The following is a 13,496-nucleotide window of genomic DNA, read 5'->3' as shown; positions in this document are numbered from 1 at the left end:
AATTTTGTCAAAAATCTTGTAAAGATTTTTAGGAATTATAAGTTTAAGTTTTTTAATCTACAAAGTGTAAGTGATTAAGGGTGTTGAATCCATTCACTCATTTTAAACAACAAAAAATCACAATCTTGTTAGCAAGATATTTTATTACCATACTATAGCCAAAAAAAGGTTTATTAGTTAGACTATGTCTTGATTTAATATATAGTAAAAATTTAAAACCAATTTACATATGGAAAAGTGAATGTTTTATTAGAAAATGACATTTTGTAAGCATATTTTATAGATTGTAAAGTATTTTTAATAAATAAAAGTATAATTTTGGTTGCAATTAATTGAACAATTCTATGTTATTTAATTTAATACATTTATTTGAAGAGAAGCATATCCATATCTTTCTCTCAATGTATACTAGCCTAGATCCATCTTAACTTTGGATCTATCAAGCGTCGAGAGGGGTCAAATCTCTTGAGGTACAAACCTTTTTTTTTAGTGCAAAACTTAAGGAAAGGTTTGCACCTTGAGAGATGTGATCCCTCTTGGCACTTGATATATCCGGAGTTAAAATGGAACTAGGCTGGTTTCAGTTGTGTGCGGCCAAAAAAAATCTAACGAACATATGATTAATTGTATCAATAATATGTAAATTTGTCCAATATTAATATAATCATTTGAAATATGCTAAATATGTCTTAGATTAATTTGGTCATTTTAATTTTAAATTTGCTTAATTACCTCAGTTTGTTGATATGATAAATATTGTTAATAACTTTAATGATGAAATAAAAGTTTTGAATGTAAAGTGACAATGTAATAGCGTTGAATGATAGAAAATGTGAATACTGAGAATATAGTCAATTACAAATAGGCTTCATTGTGATTAATCTTAAACTACTTTCTTCTACTATTCATAATGTCACCCTTGTTACTTTTGTCATCTCTTCATATCGATTGTCATCTTTTCATATTGATTATATGAAAGGACAAGTTAAATAGTAAACCATTTAAATCTTTAGCTCGAACTATTGTAGTAAACATCATACCTTGTCTCTCTTTCTCTCCAATATTAATAGGTTGAATTACTATAACACAAAAATCTTTGTATATTGCCAACAATTTTTTGTGCTTACACTAAAATCAATGCACAATGTTAACCCAATCACTTTAAAGTTAATGCACCATCATATATCCAATTACATCAAATCAGAAATGAACATCTACATTGAAATCAATGCATCTAATGCAAGTAATCAAATAAGATTAGAAAACAATATTTACACTAAAATCAATGCATCTAATGCAAGCAATCAAATAGGATTAGAAATCAACATTTACACTCAAATCAATGCATCTAGTGCAAGTAAGCAAATAGGATTATAAACCAACATCTACACTGAAATTAATGTATCTAGTGCAAGTAAGCAAATAAGATTATAAACCAACATCTACACTGAAATCAATGCATCTAGTGCAAGCAATCAAATAGGATTAGAAATCACCATCTACATTGAAATCAATGCATTTAGTGCAAGCAATCAAATAGGATTAGAAATCATCTACATTAAAATCAATGCATCTAGTGCAAGCAATCAAATATTATTAGAAATCAACATCTACATTGAAATCAATGCATCTAGTGCAAGCAATAAAATAGGATTAGAAATCACCATCTACATTGAAATCGATGCATTTAGTGCAAGCAATCAAATAGGATTAGAAATCATCTACATTTAAATCAATGCATCTAGTGCAAGCAATCAAATATCATTAGAAATCAACATCTACACTAAAATCAATGCATCTAGTGCAAGCAATCAAATAGGATTAGAAATCACCATCTACACTGAAATCAATGCATCTAGTGCAAGAAATCTTCTTCCCTCTCTCCCCCCTCCATCTATATCTATATTTCCCTCCATCTCTCCTTCTTTGTCTCTCTATCTCAACCCCCCAAACACACACACTCTCTCACTCCATATCTATCAATCTCTCTGTCCCTCCCTCCCTCTCTCCACCTCTCTCTTCTTCCCTCTCTTCAATTTCCATCTATATCTATATCTCCCTTTGTCTCTCTATATCACCTCCAAAACATAAATCATTTTTCTCTAATTTATCTATCTATCCCTCCCTCCTACTCTCCCTCTCTCTCTCTTCCCCTTCTCTCCCTCTCCCCCGCTTTTATATTTCTTCCCTCTCGATGTCCTCTCTCCCTCTCTTTCCATCTTCCTTATCACTCCCTCTCCCTCTCTATAGCTTTCTCTCACTATTTATTTCCTCTTACCTCCCTCTCTCTCCCCCTCCAACTCTATATCTCTTTCCCTCCCTCCGTCCACACTCTCACATCCTCTCTCCCTTTCTCTCTTACCTCCCTCTCTCTTCCCCCATCACTCTCTCTCTCTCTCTCTCTCTCTCTCTCTCTCTCTCTCTTTGCTCTCCAATCCTCCATCTTCCCCCATCACTCTCCTCCTTTCTCTCAAGTCATGTCTCTCATTCTTCCTCTCTCCCTCTCTCTCTCGCTCTCTCTCTCTCTCACCAAATATGTTACTATATCCATCCCTCTCTCCTTCTCTCTATATCTCCTTCTTTGTCTCTTTATCTCACCCCTAAACATACACTCTCTCTCCATCTCTCCCTTGTCACTCCCTCTCCCTCTCCACTTCTCACTCTCTATGTCTTTCTTCTTCCCTCCCTCTCTCCCCCTTCAACTCCATCTCTCTATCCCTTCCTCTCTCCTCCTCTCTCACAAGTCCTCTCTCTCATCCTTTCTCTCCTACCTTCATCTCTCTTCCCCCACCTCTCTCTCTCTCTCTCTCCCCCCCTCCAATTCTCTCACTATCTCCCTCCCTCTCTCCTTCTCCCTCGCCCCCCTCCATCTTTGTGTCTTCCTCTCCCTTTCTTATCCTTCTCTATCTCTCTCACTCCTCTCCCTCTCTCTCTCTCTTCATTCCTCCTCTCCCCTCTTCTTCAGTTTATCTCCACCTCTCCCTTGTCACTCCCCCTATCTCTTGACCTCATCACTCTATGTCTTTGTTCTTCCCTCCCATATTTATCTAGAGTTCATCTATATCATGATATATTATAATATAACAAATTTAATATTGTATTAATCTAAAGTTATTAAATTTAATAATATTAATATTATAAAATATGAATATGAATATTATATTTAATAATATTATTATTATTAATATTTTAATATTAATATTAGGGTTAATAATGGTTTTTTTTTGCATGGTATTAATAATAATTTGGCCCATAGGCTTCACCTAAATAAAACCTCTTTTTTGAGTGTTAGTAAGTATAAAGAGGTTTATGGAGTAAATATAAAAAGAGGTTTTATTTATTTACCATACCTTTGGAGCAAATACTATATATATATAGATAATAATGAGCAATGATAATAATTCTGGAAGTGCTAGTCTATATTGGATCCAGTATGAACACATGTGCATCAACCACCCTGCACTTAGGTCACAAGGGATGGGAGCCATTGAGCAGAAGCAGCTCCAATGGCCGCATGGTGCCCACGCCCTTTGCAGGGAGGCCCATGGCCTGAATCCTCCGGCGATCTCTGGGCACATCCATATTCCTGAGCACAAAGAACCCCATGGGGCAGGAAGATTGCGGAACATCATATTGGGGGGTAGAGATGGGCTGCAGATACGGCAACCTAAGCGGCTTGATAAGCAAAGGGCGTGTGGGAAACAGAGATGGAACGTACATGAAGGAGACAGTGAGGGTTTCTGCAGATATTTATTTTGCGTCTGTTCAGCCCCACGGTCAAGGGAATTTCGACACTTATAGTGCTGGATCTAGCAGCCTATACGTCATAGACTCTGAGGTAAGGGACAACTTGCTTTCCATACACCTTATCCATAATCCCGAGTTTGGAATGCAACATTTGTATGGTCATTGAATGGATCTAGGTCGACCATTCTCGCCACGAAAGGCAGCAATATTCTTAGATCTGTTAATGATCTAATAGATCAGGCACTTAGAAGACCGAGAAGCCCACACAAGGTCCAGATCTAGGGGCATGCAATCACCAAGACACCTCTTCGCCCTGAATCACAGGCCCAAAACATAGAAGGAGGCCTGATAGGCAAGTAGAATGGAAGTGATCTAGTGGTTTGGAACAGAATGACCTGGGCAATAGATCGAGGTCATTCTCAAATGGATTCATACCCTACAGAGACAAATCTCACACAGTTCTTTATCAAAACACCGGAAGGCAGGCATTATTGCTTGAGGCTTTGGAAGGGTTGCAGGATCCAGGATCTAAGATATAAAATACAGAACCTCCTTGGTATACCAGTACATGGGCAAAATCTGATCCACATGGGACACAACTTACATGATAATTACACCCTACAGGATTACAACATAACTACAGACTCGACCATCATCATCAATCTTCGTCTGTGGGGTGGATGTTCTGGAACCAGCTCAAAGAACACAGGCTCCTTCAAGGATGCAATCAAAGATAAAGGGAAATTACAGACCAAACCAACAACAATGCCTGAACTTCTCGGGCCCTACATTGTAGAAGAAAAAACTAAAAATCCTGCTCTCACCATCACAATGCCTGAGGTAAATGCTTTGTACTCAGATCTTTATTACCACTCAGTTATTTGTAGATTTAAGGGTTTTTGGCCCAAATTTGATGTTCTGCACCACTGGATTCATACTACATGGACACCAAACTACAAAATATACTTATGCCCAAGGGGTTTTTTATAGTAAGATTTAATACAGAACAGGAAAAGGAATATATCCTCAACAAGGGACCATGGTTCTAGGGTAGCGCAGGGCTCTTCATGACCCCTTGGTTTCTAGATTTTGATGCCAACACAATGGTGGTATCAAAAATGTCAGTCTGGGTTAGGTTGCACAACCTTCCATTACACTTCTGGCACCACAAGGTTTTAATTGCCATAGGGAACACTTTGGGAAAAATTTTAAAGACTGATGGAGACAAACTCACAAGGGGAATATTTACATTCGCCAGAATTTGTGCTGAATTAGACCTCAGTCAGGGACTACCAGAAAGTATAACACTAAATTTCAATAATACACAGTGGATACAACTCCTGGATTACGAAAATACAGCGTTTTGATGTCGTGGATGTCTACAAATGGGCCACCTCCTCAGTGCTTATCCATAGGCAAGAAGCATTCCCAAATGGAACAAGAAGCAACAGAGGAACCATAAAGGATGGCAACATGCAGATCCATTGGATGAAGAAGAAGACACAACAAAGACTACATAATATAAAGTAGAAATGGATGAACAAAAGGTCCAAAAAAACACATTAAAGAAAGAGGAAGCCCCCAGTAACCCTTTGCACCAACAAGCTTCCCAACCAACAGGAAAGGAAATATCTGGCAACAAGAGAACTCATGGATCAGAAGGATCTAAGTCGGACAAGGACTCTCCCACACTTATAACTGAAAATCAGCTATCCATTGTAACTGCTACCCCCAACACTGGAGGATGGTGAAAGGTGGAGAAAAAGAAAGGGAGAAAAGAATAGCATTTTTTTTATTATCTTTTTGTTTCTGTGAAAACAAGAACAGATCATTTGCATATGCTCTTTAGCATCTAGAAAATGTAATTTTGTCTTATGAATAAAATTACGACTTTTTCCACGGGGAAAATATATATATATATATATATATATATATATATACCATACCTCTGGTTTATTTATATGTTTATATTTTAAATTTATATTGTGTGAAGTTTGAAAAGTTGCTTGGTGTTACAATTCACACTTGATGCGTCTATATTTCTAGATTCTTGTTACATGCTTTTTACTCTTATCTTTCAAAAACATTTTACTAACTTCTTATAAAATTGAAGGCTATCTTCAAGTAGAGATGAATTTGACCATGTGTTTTGATGTAACACAAGAAATTGAATGTATTTGGCTAACATAAAACAATCTAGAACATCTTGAATTAATTGTTGCAAATCATTGTTTCAACTTGCATGGTATGCTAATGTTGGTTGCATGTTGGTTAGAGCAAAACATGATACAATATGTTGCAAATAACCTTATGCAATTCAATGCAAGAGCTTCTCGATAGGTACATCATCACTTCAGTGGCACTTGAGATATATTGAGTTTATTGTTGAGAGTGATTGCTTAGTTTTGTATTAATATATATTTGGTTCTAATTTATTAAATGTATTGGTTTATGTAAACCGAGTTTGTTAGAGACACGATCCATGAGTGTCAAAAATAATCCCTTAGATTTTTACACAAGGTTGTCATAATAACTAGTTATTTGATTACAACACCCAGAAATGAAGAAGATGTGAAGTAGTTGAAATGTTGATGGAGGGAAAACAATATGGTAGAAAAGGGGATCTACAAATCCACTAGTCACGATCCACTACATGGCATATTCCCTTTAGATTCTTTGAAACATTTGAGCAAATATAATTTCAAATTTCTATTATAACTAGGGCTCTTCTAGTATAAAAAAGGGCCATATTTTCATTTAGTTGCCAAGTTAATGCTCTATTTACATATGATGAGGTTAAACCACATAAAACATTATTGGAGATATAATTGGACAAGTCTTTAGCTAAGGGATATTTTTATGGGATTTGTCAAGGCCCAAATTCTATTAATGGGATTGTATTCATTCTATATCTGCAAAGACATATATTTCAAGTCAAAGGTAATATAAGAAGAGGTATGAATAACCAAGGAGAATTGAAGGCCTTATACCTTTACTGGAATTTTCTTTGGATAGAGAGATTGATAATGTAACAACACCCCATTTACCCCATTGGGGTGGTTACTACTAATCCAATTCCTCATATGTTGTTAGAAGAATGGGATTTTTTTTGCATACATCCATGACCACTCTATTGGTGGACTTTATGTCGGCCTATTAGATGCCAAGTTTCCCAATTGTGATGGGCCCCATGCCATGTTTATATCCCCAAAACCTATAATGGTTTATCATGTTGCTTTGTTATGGTGGTCCCCATCATCACACAGGCTCCGCCATGGTTACACCTTGTGAAAAATTCGCAATGAACAACGACCCATGCTACATGTGCTCCAGATCAACAAATTATGTTTGTTCAACATGCACAAATGTTAAAAAGGGCAGGGGTGGTGCATAAAACGATTTATCAAACCACCCATCTCCATATCTATGATTGGGATCAATTCTGACACCCTCCATCGCCTTTTCTGAAACCACTGGAGTGGGTGTTGGAGAAGGTGGTATTAGGTTTCTAAAACTACTTGTGGGTTGCAGACAAACGCATAACGACAATATGGGCCCCATCTCTCTAACCTCTTCCATGGTATTGACTCGCCGACCATCCCAGTCCTACCACCCCAATAATTCTCCTTACCTGCTCCCATTTGCGCCTTAGGGATGGGACCTCGGGGACATGTCATTATCTTCTCCCCTTTGGCGCCTCCGGGATGGGACCTCCGCTTCTGGTTGGTCCACCTTTTTCACTTTGCCACGATAGTTTTCACTGCATCATCTTAGCCTTTCCCTCTTGACTTCTCCTCTGTCGCTTCTTATTTAAACTCTAGGGAGACTCTTACGGGCCAACGCATCTTAGGGCCCACCTCGCACCAATGTGATTGCATTCGGGATTATGTGGAGGCCCCATGTCATTCTGCTTTTGTGAACTATACTCCCATTTTTATCTTATGGGATGTGGCCTCCAGGCCACACCACCCATTCCTTCGCCCAATTGCAATGAGGCGAAATTTGGACAACTAATCCTTGTCTTCAACGACAAGGTTTTTCTCAAACTATTGGATGAGGTTTACTTGGTTGAAGCTATAAGTGTGATTCCAAGCCTAACTTCACTGCAACATTGCCCACAGTAGAATCTTGTCGTGGCCAAGTGAGGGAAATACTTCTAGACTACGATTTATATGCTTGATCTTGAGCTCGGTGATTTTCACATGGGTTTTCTCTGCTTTAGCTCACATCGACATCCACACATGGATTCAATTATGACTTTGCTGCAATGTCTCTTTAAATGTTTGGACTTCTGTTATAGTCTCGCCATGGGCAATAAGGTTTATTAAGGCACCTGCTGGTGTTATCCTCCTAAGATTTGGCCAAAGTTAACATTCCCGAGTCCACGGGATTCTTGGGTGGTCTAGAAGGCCACAAGGAGTTCAACAATCATCGAAGAGATAAGGAATTCCTCTTTTGGGTCTGAGTACAGGCGTGAGCCTTATGTACCAATGAACTATGGATGAGTTCTTGGCCTTCAAGTATTCCCTGCTCAAGGACATGGAATTCCAGGCATGACCTACACTTGTGACCTTTCGGTTGCCCTCAGTTAAGAATTTGTGGACTCTTAAAGGGCATACATCTCTTTTGCTACACACCAAGGTGTATCTTATGGTTCACGACAAACCTACAAGCAAGAATGTGACACACATTAAGGGTTTCAGGGGTATTTGGATATTAGCAGGGATGCACAAACCATCCCTCTCGTATGAGATATTATCACCTCGAACATTGTGGTTGTTACCAGCCATTCAAGCAAGGAGTTGCCACAAAATCTCAGTGTCGAGATGTTACACAGGAGATGGCTTCATGCCTAAGAAGGTTCAACATTATTGCAACTAGTGCATAAATAAATCTTGCTAAAAATAAAATTATATAAAACAAGTCAATCCCTTTTATGAGGTTGTGCCTTACTCAAGAGTGAACATAGATCCTAGGACCAAATCATGTTCAAGTGGACAATGTAACCCAACACCAGGGAATTTATCACAATAGGCTAAAGAAGCCCTTTTTGTAAGTTCATATGCCATTAAGTAAGGAGAAATTCCATAGCATTATTACAATGCAGTGCGGCAACAACAAGGATTGGTGACAAGCACCTTCCATGCTACATGTAGACATTGTCAACACAGGTTGTCCTTCATCTAACCATCATATTGTAATAGAAGAAGTCCTTATATCAATTATTGTCATGATTTAGTTTAGATTCTTATATATCTCTTCAATGTCTTTAACTTTTGCACAATATGTTATTTGTTTGTGTGTTATTAACAACACAGTCAAGCATTTCATACAATGCAACATTTCAACCCAAAAATGCAACATAGTCCTTTTTATCATGTAAAGGCATTGCCCAATATGCTATTCATTATTAGAACACATTCATGAATCTTGCTCTGCAACACCATTTCAAACCAAAAATGCAACATACATTCATTATCATTTAAACAAATACAAAAGAGCACTTATCTTGTAAACTTTTAGGGAAACTGAGTCAGGGACTATGAATCTCCACCCAACCATAGGAAATTGCAGCCAATCCTCACTTGTAGCTATCACCCCTGAGCCAAATTACATAGACTAAGGGGCTTTCTCAAAGGATTTAAACACCAACTGTCAGCGGAAATAGCGACTCCAGATGTTCTCCTTCCTCCACCCACTAGCTACTTGGAAATTAACCAATGTAAAGGGAATCCAGAGGCCAACTACCTCCACCCTCTAGCTATCCAATGACGATCAACCAATACATGCAGGGAATCAATAGGTTTGTTGCCTACACCCTCCCGTTTTTCAACAACCAATAGTTTTAGGGGATGCAAAGACTTCCTCTCCACCCATGAATATTAAGGGAGTCCATAGAAAATAAGTCTCCACCCTTTAAATAGCAACAAAACAGTTCCACCCATCTTGGGTATTCCAAAATCCATTGTAAAACCACACAACAAGAAGGCTTTAGAAATCCTCCTTTTAGTATTCCAAGGAACAAACCTCCACCCCCAGCCATTAAGGGACTCTAGAAAAAGACCATCTCCACCCTCTGGTTATACAGGGAATCGAGAGGCCATTGTTCCTCACCTAGGAGAGATCTTCTTCCTGCCAACCTTGGCAACCAAAAATATCATTCTTAAAATCGCACAACAAGGAGGCTTTAGAGATCCTCCTTTCATGATTCCAAGGAATAACCCTCCACCCCAGTCATCAATGGAATCTAGAGAAGGACCATCTCCACCCTCTAGATATACAGGGAATCGATAAGTCATTGTTCCTCACGTGGGAGAGATCTTCTTCCTGCCAACCTTGCCAACTGAAAACTAATATCTTTGCATTTCCTTCTTTTTCTACCCAAAAATTATTCTTTGTCCATCCTCTTCTTCTCATGCTTTCTTGCTACCAATGCATTCAAGTCTTCATAAATAATGTCTTTTCTGCCTTATAAATTTTCCCAAGGAAACACGGCCTTCGTCCTTCTTTTTAGTTCAATTTAATTCATGTACTATATCATTTAAGGCTCGACAACCAGCCTTTAATGGCTATCAAAAATAGTTCATATTTCTTGCAACAAGGAAATATTGAACATCCCAAGCACATAACCTCCTCAACTCTGGAATTTTTGTCCCTTAACTCAACCCATTTTATTTTATTTTTTAAATTCAGTTACATGATGTAATTATATGTCAAAATCAAGCCAATTTCAAGTTGGGCTGTTACAGACCCCTCCCCCTTGGGGGAACACCATCCTCGATGTTATTTGTACATATACACAAAAAAACATGTTAAATACAAAAATAACAAAATATTGTCCTTGGAGCTTTATATTCACAACATTTTATAGTATTTACAATACTCTTATGCATTTGTTGTAATCGTTAATTAAAAGTATGATCATAATTCAACCATTTTTTTAATGGTTCCCTTTGTTATCCTTGTATACTTTAGGCGTGTCCAGACCAACTTTGATTATTCTTTCCCTTGGAGTGATGTCTGCCACAATGTCTAGTGTTGTTATCCTTGTGCCCTTTGCTCCTTAAGTGAATAATTCTTAGCTCATTGTTTCTGGGCACACCCCCAATGTGCTCTGATTCCAATCAGCTATGCTCATGAGCAAGAAATCTAATTTATATTCTAACCTTCCCTTCTCTGCTTCTCAGTCCTTCAGGAAATCTGGTTACTCCCATTTCGTGCAGTCACTCACCTTCCAAGTTCATGCATCGCCTTCTCTACTTATCAATCACTCGGGTGATCCATCCCTTGGCAAGGCTTACTCGCATCAGAAGGAGCTAAAACCCAAAGCATATCTTTGCCTCCAACCATCATACGGGTCATATCATGCTTCATCGTGATTAGTGGGCACCAATGACTGTCGGTGTCCCATAATGGCTCTATTCTCAAAATTTGTCACCAACATATTACTACATGCTTCAAGTCTTTTGTTGTTGCTGCCATCAATCTTGCAATTAGATCCAACCACCCAACTAGGCCAAACTCTATGCTTTCCTACATCATAGCACATAAATTTCATCAAACTCATCATAGTGGATTGCAATAAATTTGAATCCTACCTCATTAACACCTATTCCATGAAATGAAGATTGTCTCTTTATTTTTCATCCTATTAAGGAAACCAAGTTAGCTTATAAACCAAACCATCATAGATCAAAATATTGAATTTAGATACACAATTCAATATTTAAAATAAATGAAGTCTTCATACTTATATTGATTTTTTATTTGTTACTTTCTTTACACCCACTGGATAAGTTGCCCATCCCAATAAGCATCTAGTAACCCTTTCCTTTTTCCACACACACATTAGATTGGTTTCCATCTTGACAAGCATATAGTGCCTTCTCTTCTCTTTGGCCAACACACACACTAGATTGGTTGCCAAGGCGGCAAGCACCTAGTGCCTTCTCTTCTCTTTGGTCGCGTACACACACTAGATCAGTTGCCAAGTTAGATACACACGTAATGCCTTCTCTTCTCTTTGGCCACGTACACACAATAGATCAGTTGCCAAGTCTAGAAATCACCTAGTGCCTTCTCTTATCTTCTCTTCGATTTCAAAATTACCAAGTGGCTCATCGGCCCCAAGGCAAGCACTTAGTAACAAATAAGTATAGATAAGGTCAATCACTACCCTGTGAATATGGGCACTACCAAACAAAGTAGTCTTCTATCGACATGAATATAAGTGTATTCCACACCTTCATAGGCACAGGAAGTCCCATACCTACCTGTTTTATACACATTACGCAACAGAAGGGCACAGACAGTCCCATACTTGCTTGCCCCAAAAATTCCACAACACATGTATGTATACACGGCGTACCACAACACATACACATACACATGATACACATAATGAATTTACATGTATAACACAAAATATATGCAACACAGATAACACAATGTGATATATACACAACATTGATAATCCAAAAACCACACTGTCTCCATCCATAGACACCAACCAACACTGCCTCTACTGTCTTTCTCTGCATGTCACACATCACACTGCTTTCATTTTGTTTTTATATCTTTCAACATTCCATGTTCATAATATAACATGGGCATAATTTCTAAAGCATGTTCACATGATATTAAAATTATAGATCAATCGGGGTACTTTTTCCTTCTTGATTCCTTATTAACCTGGAACCTTTTTATGCCATTCGCGTCTCCATTAAATAAGTTTAAATAGTCCCTCTTCCACAAGAAGAGACCATGACAAAACCCTATCATACAAAATGGCATGCTCATATTTGCATACAAGATTGGCACGATCATGGGCAGCTCTCTCTCTCTCTCTCTCTCTCACACACACACACACATATATATTGGGTTAAGGTCATAGAACTTCCCTTGTTCCATTCCATGGCTACCATGCCACTATCTATCATTCCCCATGGACTAGCCAATCACTTGGTCATCATGTCATTGTCGTGTCTAGGAGTAACTTCTCCAATATATTTCATCATTGCCTCTTTCCAGCCAATTTGTCCAACTTGATTCATGTCCAACCTAGTGCCATTAATTCCATTTAGCCTCTGTATTGAGACCAACTAACAATTTTAATTTTAGCGTTAATTATTATCAGTCCTTGCATCGAGATTTTTTACTTGCATTTGCTAACAATCAACCCTTTTACCAAGACTAGCAGCCATGATATAATTTGCAATAAACTCATAGTCATTATCCATAGTGCTACCACTAGCACCCACTAGCACCCACATTGTTTTTCAACCTTCACTAATTTCGTCTTACTATACCCTGGTTGTCCACGCATCTGCCTCTGCTCACAACTTAGCCATATTTTCATTCTTGGTTTGATCAAATATCACTGGTGATATGTTTCTCCCACCGATAACCACAATAATTGAAATCTTGCCCGCAAAAAACGTTATCAAAGATTTAAAACATAATTGAAATCGTTTCCACAAAAAACGCATTCAAAGAATTAAAGTACAATGGGTGGACACTATTAGATGTTATCGTGACTAATACCCGCAGGTGTTAGGATCCTATAACCGCATAGGTAGAGTTAGGCTATTTGAGAGCATGTGGGGAAGATGGACAGTGTATTGATTAAACATTCAGTGCACAATTACTGCAAGTCTTACCATCGACGATTGTGTTGTTGTTGGGCTAATGTGCAGGTTCGGACACGATCTCAGCCGTTCCAACAGTGCCGTATTTTTCCTGGCTATGTA

Source organism: Pinus tabuliformis, chromosome 8 (assembly GCF_031772625.1).
Source record: "Pinus tabuliformis cultivar Carrire ecotype Pingquan chromosome 8, CPIR1, whole genome shotgun sequence".
NCBI lineage: Eukaryota > Viridiplantae > Streptophyta > Pinopsida > Pinales > Pinaceae > Pinus > Pinus tabuliformis.
Note: the sequence above shows the minus strand (reverse complement) of the source record.